The sequence below is a fragment of the Perissodus microlepis genome, chromosome 17 (assembly GCF_051167445.1).
Source record: "Perissodus microlepis isolate ML-2025 ecotype Zambia chromosome 17, ASM5116744v1, whole genome shotgun sequence".
Classification (NCBI taxonomy): domain Eukaryota; kingdom Metazoa; phylum Chordata; class Actinopteri; order Cichliformes; family Cichlidae; genus Perissodus; species Perissodus microlepis.
In genome coordinates, this window is record NC_140477.1 from 19,707,755 (window position 1) to 19,722,042 (window position 14,288).

The window sequence follows — 14,288 nt, forward strand, 5'->3', positions numbered from 1 at the left end:
CATATTCTCTGACCTTCATGTTCTACTTTGAGTCTGCAAAGTTGTACAATCCCAGTATTGCAGGAATATACATGCTAACAACTCCCTAAAAGATTCGGTATTTTCAAAAATAGTTTGCAGGGCAGTGAGGAAACGTGTCAGCGTGTCAGAGGAACAAAAACGGCATATTTCCATTCACTGTTTGTTCATATGTTTGCGTAAATCAAAAAAGTGCTGTTACACCACAGAAGTTTAAATGAACTCATTTATTTTTTCTTTTGCTGCACATTATTCATTGCCAACACAAAATCATGATACATCTGCATTATTCTTTTCTTCCTGAACCCAGACGATGATCTTGAGATGAGAGCTCGACTTATTATCAAAGATTTAATGTGCAGTTTGTAAGTTGTGTGGTCGTCTTTCAGGAGATGTTTATTTCTTGTGTTTCAAGCCTCGCAAACTGCAACTTTAATCTGTGGAGCAATACAACCAGTGCAGTGTCTCTGGTACTTGATGGAAACACTGCAAAGCTCTGATAAGAATCTGGCACCAGATGACCACCAGATATAAATACATCTTAGCTTGTTTTCACTTTGATTTCTTTGAACCACTTTGGTACCAAAAACACTCAAGAAAGTGCTGTGTGTGGAATTTTCTCGGACTGTTATTGCAGTTTTGCGTAAAATAGGGAACTTCTAATCTTTTAAAGGTTTCTTTTCAGTTCAGATGTTAAGAAATGGAACACACGAAGCAAAATTTGACCGGCTTTTAAAAGCCACTTTAGCTAGAAATGTTTGAGCTCTGTTTCCCATTGTGTTACTGAGGTCAGAGCTCAGTCTGATTTTACAAATACATTTCAGTCACCACAGTGAAAGAAAGTAATTTCTGCCTCCTGCCCATTCTGGGACCTTACAGCAGCTTAAAAAACTGGCATATGAAAGACAAGCCAACTGGATGTGCAGCAGAGCTGGCTTGGCTTTGTGGCTTTTCTGAACTAACCCTGTGCTCAATTTAGATTTATATGATAAGACCTCATTATAATCGGGATTCACTGTCTCCTATCTTTCACCAACTCTTGCTTGTTTCTGCCTTCTTTTTGCCACCAGTGAGTGCCTTAAAGACTGGAAGAGAAAGTAAAAGCCAAAAAGAAAAGGTGTCTAGAAAGATGTTCATGTTTATAGCAGGTTTAATAACCGCAAGATCACAGTGGGGGGTGGGGGGAACAAAAGCTCTAATAAATAAGAGTTTTTAAAGTTTGCACACAACACAAATTTAATGCTACGGTCACTCTAGAGTGGTCAGAGACCGCAGTGCCACCAAAATTATTTAAACTGTGTGCAATGAACTTGCAATCTCGTTGCATTTGAAATGGCTGCTTGGAGGAGTGTCTCTGACAGCAAAATAATAAATAAAAAATATATTCAATCATCGGCCAACCACCACTTTTTTTCCTAGTTGCAAGGTTGCTGTTCAATTTTCTGTCCTCCAGTGTGACTGAGCCACAAATCATCAAACTATGGCAACCATATTGCTCTTCATCTCCCAAAGGTCTGGCAATTTTAAAAAAGGAAAAGCAGAAGAAAAAAAATATACTGTTGAATTTTTCTTTATCAACACATTTTTAAACTTTCCTCTGCCACAAATGTGCAGGGGCAAAGGTTGGTTCACCCAACATTTCGTTCCATGTATGAAGACTACATATGTTAACATATATTCATTCAACCAGAGTTAAATGTCACCCACAGTAAACTGCAGTTCTTCTGGTCTGTGCAGAAGTTTGATGTGAATGTGTGATGTTTGTGGTTTAATGAAGTGGCTTTCAGGGTAAAGGTGCAGAAAATGTTGGAATGCACAGGGATGTGAAGTCAGTTTATTCGTCTGTTATTTGAGGTTTAGTGTTTTGTGTTTTAAATGATGTACAACTAAAGTGTATTTGAAAAATTTACGTTTTACGAAGAACACGTGAACAGTTTTGAGAGTTTCTAGATGTTAAAGAAAACCGCCCACTGGTACTGATGCTTTTACCAACAGCCTTTTCTTTGTACATCAGCGCTGCCATTGTTTGTCCTTGTACCATTGTTGTTGGAAACAGTTGGTTTGGAAGAACTGGACCAAGTTTAAAAGCATTAAAATGGACAGTAACAGCACTACCAGTAACCACAACTGGTCTGGACTGGACTGAAGCCCAAATCGGTGACTCTTCTTAGGAAGTGGAGAAGTGGGCAGAAAAATCCAGATCTAGGAAGTCCAAATATCCAATAAAGATTTATACATAAGGAAAGTTGTTGTGTTTCATTTTGTCATAGTGTGCCATCACACGAACAATCAACATACAATCTTTGACTTTAATCTTTTAGTGTTTCACATACCTAGAAGATGTTGTTTGGACCTTCTGTTAACACCCTCTGATCCTTCATGAAAAATTGGTTAAATGCCTCTTGGAGTGCCTTTCAGATCTTCCAAGTTGAGGACATCACTAATACACATTTTGTTCAACACTCATTCCACTGTGTTACACTAATTATGGCAACTAGACCAACCTGCTTGTTACTTTCCTGTTAAATACTGTATCGTTTTTAAAATCCTTTTGTATACTTTTAAAATTTTAAATAACCTGACGCCCAGTTACCTAACAGAACTTCTCGACGTGTATAGCCCCAAGAGAGCACTCAGATCCTCTAACCAACTGCTCTTAGTGCAACAAAGGCCCTGACGAAAGACTAGAGGGGACTGAGCTTTTGCAATTGCCGCACCCAAACTCTGGAATAATCTTCCTATCGATGTCCGCATGTCAGATTCCATTCAATCAATCGTTTAAATCACGCTTAAAAACTCACCTGTTCCATCTAGCTTTTGAAGCAAATTAGTTTGGACTTCCACCTGGTCTGCAGTTGTGCTATGTAACTGTAACTATAACTGTTGCCTTTGTTGTAATCTGCTTTGCTACCTTGTGTGAAGAACTTTGATGGACACGGTCCTTTTTAAATGTGCTATAGAAATAAAATATTGATTGATTGAAATCTTGAACTGTAAGGGAGCACTTCAAGTTGAAGGGGTTAAAGTTCACTTAGCTGGTTGAACTGAGATAAAGGTTACACTGACTGTGTATGACATGCTCAGTGTATGGAGAAACTGTGACCATATGGATCATGTGACCTGTCTGTAGGTCAGGGGTTTTTTCCATCTGGTAAACAGTTTGACAGACGAAACGAAGCAGGCCTCCATTGAAGAACAGAGATTCCACAGTTCCAGTTAACTGGATGGCGAGCCAACCAAAGATCGTCGTTATTACGATCGTCCAGGCATCTTTGAAGCCAGAGCTTCGTTCCCATTTCATGGTGGGACAGATACCTGCGAGACGTCAGCCTTCCTTTTCCTTTTTTGGATGTTGTCAGAAGGTTAAATAAACAATTTTAAAAAGTTGACTTTCCTATGAAGTCTTTCATAATTCAGGCTTTACAGGGTTAAAAAATGTATTGAAAAGTATTCAATTCTTAACATTCAGACTTTGAGACCAAGATGGACATGAGTTTTGCAGTAAAAGCTTCAGATCAAGTCTAACACGCTTACTCTGAGGTGTAAGCGACTAAGGCTTAGGTGGCGAGTTTCAGGAAAAGTGAGTGAGCAGACAGGTGGAGTCCTTCTCCCTACAGGTACACAAGTCCAAAGGTCATTGGCTGGTTTTGAACACATTACGTCAGAAGAAGCGGCACAGAGCAGGTTAGTGAGGGATGGGACACAAAACCATTGTGGTGAAAGAATTCATGAGGGTTTTCAGAGCAGGTATGAGAAGGGCAACCTGAGCAGGAGGGCTCCACCCACAGGCAGAACTGAGGAGCCCACAACTCCACCTGAAAACTCAAAAAGGCTCTTAAAACTCCCTCTAGCATCCTCAGTCCTACTTAATCACAAATATGATTCTGTGTGAGTTGTAGCGTCAGTTTCCTGTTAGCTAACAGTGACACCTGGTGTGCTCTTGTGCTGCTGTAGTCTGTCAGCTTCGAGGTTCAACGCGTTGTGCATTCAGAGATGTGACAAGCTTGAAGCAGTCGGGCCGCTCTGACCTCAACAAGGTCAAACTCTCAGATCTAAAGCTCGCTGGATATTTTCTTTCCATTCTCTGCAAACACACGAGTCCTACTTAAGTTTTGAAATCTGCAGCTTTGTGAAGAACTATATATATTTTTTTCTGTTTTCTGAATATAAACCAGCATTTGTGAGAGACAGCTGCAATGATGTTCATTCATATTGAGAGACAAAAGAGCTTCAGAGGATTAATCAGCTTTCGTCCTAATTTATTCAGGCATCACAGGAAGGCCTGTCTGCGTGTTTCTCAGCAGAAATCTGTGTTTAACTGACAAACACACACCTCCAACAGCCTGAAGCGAGGACACGGCGAGCTTTACTCAGAGGAGCCTCCTGTTTGCAATTCACAGGAATTGGAAGCACATCTGCCATCAAACTCCTGACAGACACTGGGCTCTGCCACGTTCATACTCCCTGCACAGATGTAGAAATTATTAGTGAATAATCTGTTTTTAGATTTAGAGCAATCAGGAATTTAAGAAAACCATGCTTTCCTACACTCAACACATGATAACCTGGTGAGATTCTTGAAGGAAAAAAAAAGGAAAGCACAAACTTGCGCTTAACCTACTCCCATTGTTTTCCCACAGAGCTCCCAGCTGATGTGTTCAGCAGCCGCCTGTGCAGCCTGAGTATTTGTCCTTTTCCCTTTATTCCTGTTTCTCTGCTTTGACCTTTATTTGTGTGTTAGGGAAGAAATCTCAGCAGCAAATCTCACTTTTTGGGGCTCTTGCTCTGAACAGATCAGCCACTGATGAAAGAAGTGACATCACTGCCCCTCTGTGTTCATAGCTGAGAACTGCACTGCAGCGCCATGAATTCTAAACGTCTAGATTCAGTTTTTCCACAACAAACACAAATTTATGGAGACGAATAAATCACTTATCCTGGATCATACTCAGCACGAGGTATAGTGTCGCTTTGGTATGAGTTCAACTTCACTCACCCATCAGACTATGTGTGCACATGTACACAGGTCCATAAGTAATTTGGTTTGATTAATTAAGATGTGCAGTGCAGAATTTCAGCTTTAAGTGTTTACGAATTACACCCTGAATTTGGATACAGCCTGTGAGTGCCCGTTATGGGCTTTTATAGGGCTTTGGAGCGTGATGTCACGGGGGTGAGCGTGGAAAGGATTTTGGCCCGATCCGCCATTTTGGGGGTCTAAACAAAGCGCAAGCGAAAAAGGAGCGAAGGCACACACGACAGCCATGGTTCGTTCTTGCTGTGTGGTCGGCTGCAATGTTCGATCGCACGACCGGCAAGAGAATAAGCTTGAAAAGGGTTTGTCTTTTCATTCTTTCCCAACCTGGAAGCAACATGAGGCCGCTTGTGTATCGATGTTACCAAACGAAGGCCTGGATAGCAGCTGTGAGACGAGCTGATATCCAGTTCTCTTCCATCTCCAAATATCTGTTGGTGCTCCGGACATTTTCATTCTGGTAAGTTGTAAATATGTTCATATCACTCTTTATAGCCTATTAGTTTGATTTTCGATGCACTCTGAGGTCATAGCAAATTAGAACAAACATCCTACTGAGTGATTTTGCAGAACTACCTTCTATTTATAGAGTTGCTAATTATTTGGCATTATTGCAGCAAACCAGCCTATGAAATGGATGAAACATCATGACTGGGTTCCAGTGCTACACAAAGGACCTGCTTCAAACATACCACCATGCCAATCAGATTACTTCTTCCATGACAGGGTGAAGAGGTGACCCTCCTGGATAAGATGGTGAAGGTTTGGTGAACAGTGTGGTAGTAAAACCAGGGAAAAATGAAACCTGCTCCTGTTAAATATTCTTAAGTCTTTTGCTGTATAAATAGCGGTATTTTTTCAAAAGATACAGTAAATAAAGTAATGTTAGTAGTGGGTGATATCATGTAAACACTCGTGATTTTATGTAAACATTTTGTCATTTGTAAACTATAAATGATATGGATTCTACATTGTAACGGATGTGATGTTCTATAAAGTGGTTTTAATTTAAAAAAAAAAAAAAAAAAAAAAAAAGGCAAAAATTATTTTGTTTCTTTATTATATTTTTGAACAGTGGGACTCAGTCAGTACATATTCAGTAAATGCAAATTATTTACATGGCAGTGCACAACAGGCATAAATCTAGACCCCAAGATAAAACATTATGGCATTATTAGCATTGACAACTCCTCCACAGTAGCAGGTGGGATTTTTCTTTTTTGAGGACGGCTCCTTTTACCTTTCAATACGGATGGTCTGTTTATGTTTTGATCAAGAGCCTTTTTTTGGGCAGCTGAAGAGGAGAAGTCTATCTTATGGCCAACCTCTGGCTGTATCTTGGTCATATTACCCAGCAAAACCCAGTATGCAGGTTCATCTGTAACAGTCCTTGTGCCACAGATCAACACTGTTGCTTCTACATTAAACAGAAGAGCAGTGACATGGGTGCAGGTCTCCACGACTCCGGCCTTACAGGTGCAGTGGGCGTCTTCAACCTTCCCCTGTGATGCTCACAGTGACCCATGGCTGCAATGCTGGTTCATTCAGTCTTTGAGTGCAGGACCTGAAACACACACAGACAAAGTTCATTTAAAGACAAGAACTATGAGCCAAGGCCGACATAAATGTGTTTTATCTACTTTATCATCAATGTAACAAAGTGTTTAGAAAGTTAGCACATACATGTAATTTTCATTTCTTTATGTGTCCATCGCTGCAAGTTATAGTGTAAATCTGCCTGTTCTCTGTCAGAAACCTGCCTGCAGAAAATGAACCTAAAGTATGTCATGTGTAATGTAATCACTTTAGAGATGGAGAAAGGATAAAGTGACAATTATGAATCCCTTAATATGATAAGGAGATTCTGCAGGTCATTAATCAATGTATAAAATTTAAATAAAATGTATTTTTAGTGACACAAGATACAAATATGTAAGCAAGATGTATAATTAGAATTATTTATAATAAATATGAATAAATCATTGCAATTTCTTTAACCATAAAGAATAACTAAATCCTTCAGGACAATGTCACAGCAATGCACTGAACTCACTATGTTATCCACCTAACAGCCTCCACATGTTCTCACTGTAATTTCCCCTCATGAATGAATTTATGCTGCACTAATGTGAATGTTTGCAGGGAAATCAAACGCATTTCACACGCAGTACTCGAGCTGACTTACCTTTGTTTGAATGACGACTTGTACGCGCTGATTCCACAGATAAGGTACGAAAATATGTCAGGCTACGTCAATAGCAGTTGGTCTTCAGGGTTTCTACTCCACGGCCGTATTTCATACGGGTCCACATTTCCAATGTAGCTATTTTCTGCAAGTACGGCTGCTTCCCCTCTGAACGAAATCGGTCTCTATACAGTCCATTCTCTGTTGAGCTGCTTTTAAGCATCTTGTAATCGTCGTTCCAACACAGTGTGTTTGTTTTGATTCGTAGACCCCGAAAATGGTGCCGCGCTCCCACAATGCATTGCGGCGTGACGTCAACTCCAAAGCCCTATTCATGTGCCGCGCATGCGTAGCTCGTGACGTCACGGAAAGATGAAAGGAAATTCGATTGGCTATGATCTGCTGCAACGTCACATAGGCAAGAGGCCTTAAATACCTCTTGCCTATGTGACGTTTAGACATTATGCTCATTTGTTGGCACATGTTGAACAGTCGGCGCTCTCTCAGGAAACGTCTCACGCTTTTAACACAAACCAAGAAAATAACATTTGTGACTCTCCAATGGCAATGCTACAGGAAAATGAATATTCAATCATGGTCACGCCAGACCAGATTTTGCCACCAATCAATAAGTACTTCAAAAAGCTCTCGGAAATTGAGTGGTACTTTATACAAAGTGGCACATGCAACGCCAACATACAAGGCATTCTTGCTGACATGCTTTCTGAAATCATTCAGACTGCCTCTGCCAGCATCCTAAAAATAGCCCTTCCTGATGTTCAGGATCGTAACGTGAAAGAATGTCCGGTGCTTTTAGATGAGGGGAAAATAAGGCCGTCCCTCGGAGACTCGATCTCAGCGGTCTTCGCCAGCGCTCTTAATGTCCCGAAAAAGCGATGTAAGAGGGCTGTAAAGCTGACACGCATGGTTGAGGAAGAGATCTCCGAAAAGATCAGCTCAATAGTTGCACTGCTCGCACAAAGCCCCGATTTCCCGGAAGACCCCACCATTTATGTTAGCGGTACATTTAGTAATATTAAAAAAACTACACCGCATGGTTCGTCGCGCTGCCTCATGCCTTAAAGAGCTTGTAGGTAAGCTGCGCTGCCAGCGCCCGACAAGCGGGTCTGATACCAGTCCATTTGATTCTGATACAGAAAGTACGGATGCAAACATCTCAGTGCAAACACCAATCACTGAGATTTCTCTTAATCCCTCTCGCTCATGGAGCTTCAATGAAGAGATGATAGAGGATGAAAATTCAGATCAGGAGGGGGAAGAAATTGAGCTTCCAGAAGGATCAGGTGTAGCAAAAGAAGGTGAAATAAAACCAACTGCTGAAACCGAAAGTATCCGAGCTCTAACCCCTGTAGAACAGGCTGTAGTTGACGTCATCCATGAGATACTTGGTGAAATGGATTCAAGTAGCGTAGAGCCCTGTGAGAAATATCGCTCAAACAAACCTGCCTCTAATTCAGAATTATTTAATTCAGGAGACTTCTTCTCCAGATGTGTGCCATCCACCTCAAGCACTGGGCTAAAAGCACGCAAACACCACTTTTCCATGTTTGCAAAAATACAGTTTGAAACAATGAAAAAAAGAGCTAAAACACACAATAAAGACAAACGGGAAATATTTTGTTTGTCTAAATAACCTTTGCAAATACCCAAAGTATGAAACAGTGGCCTCTGATGAAAGCATAGTTTTGCCAGGGTCAGTACCTGAAACTCCTCGTCCCCAGAGTGCAAACTCTGATCGAGCCCCTTCCCGAAATACGCTTCTTTGTTACCCAAGTTCTTCTTCAATGGACTTTGACACCATTAGATCAGACATTAATCAATTATATGATACACTCACAAAGAAAGAAGAAGTCCCTATATTCGAAAAAACATTGGAAAACATTAAAAGTAGTGGGGAAATCAGAACTTTTTCTAAGGAGGTAACAGCTAAAATGTTCGATCTGTTTATGACGAGTCGAGTGCATCAAATTCCCGTAGCTCAAAGCAGGAGATCCCTCTCAGACACAGTCATCTCCAGGACTCCACAAACAGTAGATGGCTCAAAGCGTCCCTTTTCTCCTGAAGTCCTCTATGTCCTCATAGAAGACGCAGCAGAAAAGTTTTTGCAAAAACTTTTACTGTGGGTGGAGAAAAAAGAAAATTATCAAATGATTAAAACTGAGAGGGTGTCTGGGGACATCCAGCACATTCTTAAAAGAACACAGACCCCAACACAGGAAATAAGAACAGAGTCAGATAACAATGGAAAGGAATGTGCAGCATCAACACCAAAACCTGGAAGCATTTCTCCAGAAAAATGCTCTCTGGTATCCATTGACTCACCTCCAATAGCAAAACCTAAGAGCGTTTCTCCAGAAAAATGCTCTCTGGTATCCATTGACTCACCTCCAATAGCAAAACCTAAGAGCGTTTCTCCAGAAAAATGCTCTGCGAGCATTTCAGGCTCTCTTAAAGATTCCTTTGAAGTATTAGAGATGGGTGTTGTGTCAGGGTCGTCTTCTGATTTTAAGAAAATGTCCATTGACCTCTCCTTTTTGCTCTTTAAGACACTTCTTGTAAAATGTAAGTCTAAGACCATGCAATCTGTGGCTAAGACCGCAAGTACTTCAAGAGAAATACACACTCTCATCAACCATCTGACAGAGTTGATACAGCCTGAACTCAGCAGCACAGAGTCCGCCATAAATCTGATAAATGACAAGGATCAGTTCATTAAGAAAATGGCCAAATCCCTCATCAAGGAGTTTGGCTCCCCAGACAATGTCTTAAATGCTGCGATGTCAAATGATTCATCTTTTGACAAGGCTGTGATAAGTCATTTGAAATTCGGGCTCCCCAGTCCTCCAGAAAAGTCCAAAATTTCCAGGTTTTTTTCAGCAGTGTTAAAAGCTTTTTTAAAACCCTTTACGTGCTGCTTTAAAGGGCAGCAATGATTACATGACATTTTTGGCTTTTTCCTGCTGCCTTGCTTCTTTTAAAATCTTGAAGCAGAATTTTAGCACCAAATCCATTTCCATCACCCCCCACCAGTCGCAGCGGATGGCTGCCCCTTTCTGAGCCTGGTTCCGTTGGAAGTTTCTTCCTGTCAGACCGGAGTTTTTCTTCCCCACTGTCGCCTTGTGCTTGCTCAAAGGGGGATCATTTGATTGTTGGGTTTCTCTGTAGTACTGTATTGTTTTTACCTTACAGTACAAACAGGGAGGAAACTTGTGATTTGGCGCTTTATTTAAGATATATATCATATACAAAATATCATATATATCAAAATAATTCAAATAAAACAATAATATCAAATAAAAACATTCAGACTGTTGTCTTGTTTTTCTATGTTGTCAAATATGTAACAAGTTGAGTGTGTGCATTCTGGTCATTAGCATTTTTTGTTTTTTCATTTTTAATGTATTCGAGCTGAATTCGGGGTGCGAGGTAGTTGTTTACTACAGCATGTTTGTATAGACACTATTGAGTTCTGAGCTACTAGGAAGTAGGAAGAGGCTGACTTAACCACCCCTCCCTCCTCCCACACATACAAGATTTATTTAAATTTGTAGGATCTGATCTCTTTCAGAACCCAGCTTTGCTCTCAGGAGGTAGGAGTTAGTCTGAAACTTCAAAATGAGGTGGCCAGCTCTCTTCCATGTGTGTGACATAAGCGACTGAATCTGACAAAAAACTTGAATATTTTTCTGTCCTTTGAACATCCAATACGTACAAATAGAATAGAATAATGCTTTAAATGTCCCACAAGGGGAAATTTGGTTGTATCAGCGGCAAAAAGAAACAAAAATACACACAGAACAGAAAGACAATTTTTACATATTTTACATACAAACCCAGGTTGTAGTGTGCAAACAGAGCAAGATACTGAAAGATGTTTACATATTTAGAATATTTTGAAAAGTGCAGGTTGTGTATTGTACCTGTGCATTAAAAAGTAGACATGTAACTTCCAATAAGTTAGTGTATATATAGACTGAGAGAAGTAATGTGCAAGTTATAACAGCAGAAGTTGTTACAGCACTGATGTAAACCTCTATGTTTGTTGGGAGCAGTTTTGATTGTGCAGTCTGACAGCTGTAGAGAGGAAGGACCTGCAGAAACGCTCCTTCAAGCATCTAGGATGCAGCAGTCTGTCACTGAAGGAGCTCTGCAGTCCAGCAACATTTACATGCACGGGGTGGGAGACTCTGTCCATCAGAGAAGTTATTTTGGCCAGAGTCCTTCTGTCTCCCACCACCTGCACTGGATCCAGGGTGCATGCCAGCACAGTTCCCTGTGGGGCCCCTGTACTGCATATGAGTATGTATGTATGTATGTATTGTAGAATTCAAGTAGGTGCAATATGTCGGTGAGTGCAGAATTTAGGAGAATCACAACAATCCATATGCAGTCCAAGTTCTTCCCCCCTGTTGGACAGTCATTCTGCGAGCCTTATGAATGTGTAGGGGTCAGAGGTCAAGTTGTCTGAAAATCTTGTAAATGTGATAACTTTAGAACAAGATGATGTAGAATTTTGAAATTGATACCATAGGTGTATCTATTATGAGGCTGAGTGGTACGATTGGTCAGTATCAGTAGCTATGTGCATGACTAGTTTCATTTCATGTAGTAAATCTTTACATTGTAGACTTTGTTGAACACTCAAGAAAATAACTTTGAATGAACTTAAAATGATCGTGGAAAGAATTTCCACGTGATTAAATTGCTATCTATTAGATTTAAGCAGGATTTTTGGACTAACTTGATTTCTAATATCATCATAGTACTATCAAAGAATTTGGCTCAACGCTGTTGAATTAAACATTTGTAGCACTTTAGCTGGCCAAAACCTGCTGAATCTAGTTGAACTAGAACATTTAAAATTGGAGCAATAAAAATAAATTGACCCAAGCACCAGTAAATAAGTTGGTTAATGTTGGAATAATAGAATTTCATAATGTTAAAAAATTCTTTTCTTGATTTTTTTTAAAACATTCATTTAGTGGTGGTACTTACAGTGCTGTATCCAATGGTTGATCAGAATTGGTGAAGATAAGGAAGACACACACACGCACATGCTATGGGCATTATAGTATGTTTCATACTATAATGCTACTATACAAAAAAGATAGCTCTGGCTTCTCAAATGTAAGATTTTAAATCTACCTCTTGTTACAGCCTTTTTTTTTTTTTAATTGGATGAACAGCAACAAATACATTTTTAAAAACAAACTACTTTGGAAAGTCTTGGATTCTTAGGATAATTGCAAAAATATTTTGGATATGAGACAATAGTTTAAAGATTATGTGTTGCAATGAAAAGCGGAACCTTCAGATTTGTCCACAGATATAGTGAAGCATGTTTTTTCTTTTCAAAAGGCTTCTGCAGAGAGAGAGCCTTTATACATTTGGGTCAATTTCTGTTAAAGAAGTCATAAATCTCTCTTACTCGAGGGTTTATCTGGCAGTCTCTTTGACAATAATGTGTCAGTGTGTATTTTTGCCAGACGGCCATGAGATGGTGTGATTGTGTTCATCTTAGAGGTGAAGCTCCAGCGGCAAATGAGAACCACACTATTAACGTGGAGTAATGAAAGGATACAGCCGTGTGACTTTCAACCTGGGGCCTCATACACAACACCAACCTGTCTACGTGGTTCTTCTTCAGCTATCTGAGAATTTTTATGGGAAGTGTATTTTTCTGGTATTTTCTTAGCCTCATATATTTTTTAAAAAAAGCACATAAAAAGGAGGAAGCAGGGGAAATGGGCGAGGGTGAGCATCTGAGTGACTTTAATCCAAATTGTGATGCTTAGGCGACTTGACCCAGGCAGCTCTAAACGAGCAAAGCCTGGTTTCATAAAGACATAACAGTGTGAAAAAGTGTTCATCAATCCCTTGTTTCCTTTTCACATTTTGCTAGAAAAACGGAAAATTTATGCAGTAATTTACTGAAACGTGTATAAAAATACGTGGAGGCACAACACACTGCTCCAGTAATGTTTAGGTCCAGTCGTTACTGAAACATTGTGTTTTTCTAAATAATGGCATTCTATTCTATTCTATTCTATCTAGCTATGCTTTTCCTACATTTGCTGTGTCTTTGGGATTGTTGTCATGCTGAAAAATGAGGCCATTGTCATTAAGATGACCAATTTCCAGATGGTATTGCAGATGGAATAAACGAAGAATTCAAGTGCGTTTCATTAAAGGTGGTTTGACGGTTTGACCAGCTTTGATTATGACTGACATGCAGATACTTTAGGGTGTCTTCACTCATTCAGGAACCTTCCTAAACAAAGTTGACTTTTAGCAATGGTACTGCTACCTGGATGTAGGCCAGGCTTCTCTCAGAAGAGATGTTTGGTTTGCGAGTGCTTCTTCAGCTTAGGATTTAGCCAACTTCTGCTGATAAATGACCCACTCAGGTGATGGTTTCCTTTTTCTGTATTTGGTGCAAAATGGAAAAAATGGTATACAGGTTCACTCCATGAGGCAAAAAACAAACAAAAAACCCCAAACCACACGCAACAATGTATCACTTCCAGCGTGTTTTAAACCAAAAATCAGAACGGATTATGTTTTCATCACAACTGTGTTCCAGCCAGGTGAGCAGAGCTACCTTCGTCATGCTTCCCTAACCTATTAATCTCTGTGTTTCGTACACCTTTCAGCAAAAGAAGCATCACATTGAAGCTACTTTGAATGCATTGTGTACTTGAATATTGTTGCTTATTTGCTTGATGAATTACTTGCAATATGACATGAAAAAACAAACAACCAAAAAAAAAGGCATAATTTCCTGTGGTCGACTAATCCATTAAGCCTTCCGGGACGCATGTAATCAGATAGAATCTAAGCTCTGTAGTGGTGCAGAGTGAGCATGTGCACAGAGCGCTATGTTAAAGTATAAAATATATCACATACCAAACATGCCCCACATTCTAAGGTTTTCTTGGATCAATCCAGAATTTTCCATAAAATATTCTGAGCTCTCATCACAGATTTATCTGCTTCCAACCACGGATTGAAATAACATGACTGAGCTTA

General features: G+C 39.9%; 1 long non-coding RNA gene across 1 annotated transcript; it reads right to left on the reverse strand.

Annotated features, from left to right (window-relative positions):
- Positions 1-6,096: 6,096 nt before the first annotated feature.
- On the reverse strand, positions 6,097-7,512 carry LOC146369509 (uncharacterized). Its single transcript, XR_014797389.1, has 2 exons — positions 7,239-7,512; positions 6,097-6,617 (listed from the first exon to the last, which is right to left on the reverse strand). It is a non-coding gene; the product is annotated as an uncharacterized LOC146369509 (long non-coding RNA).
- Positions 7,513-14,288: the final 6,776 nt, after the last annotated feature.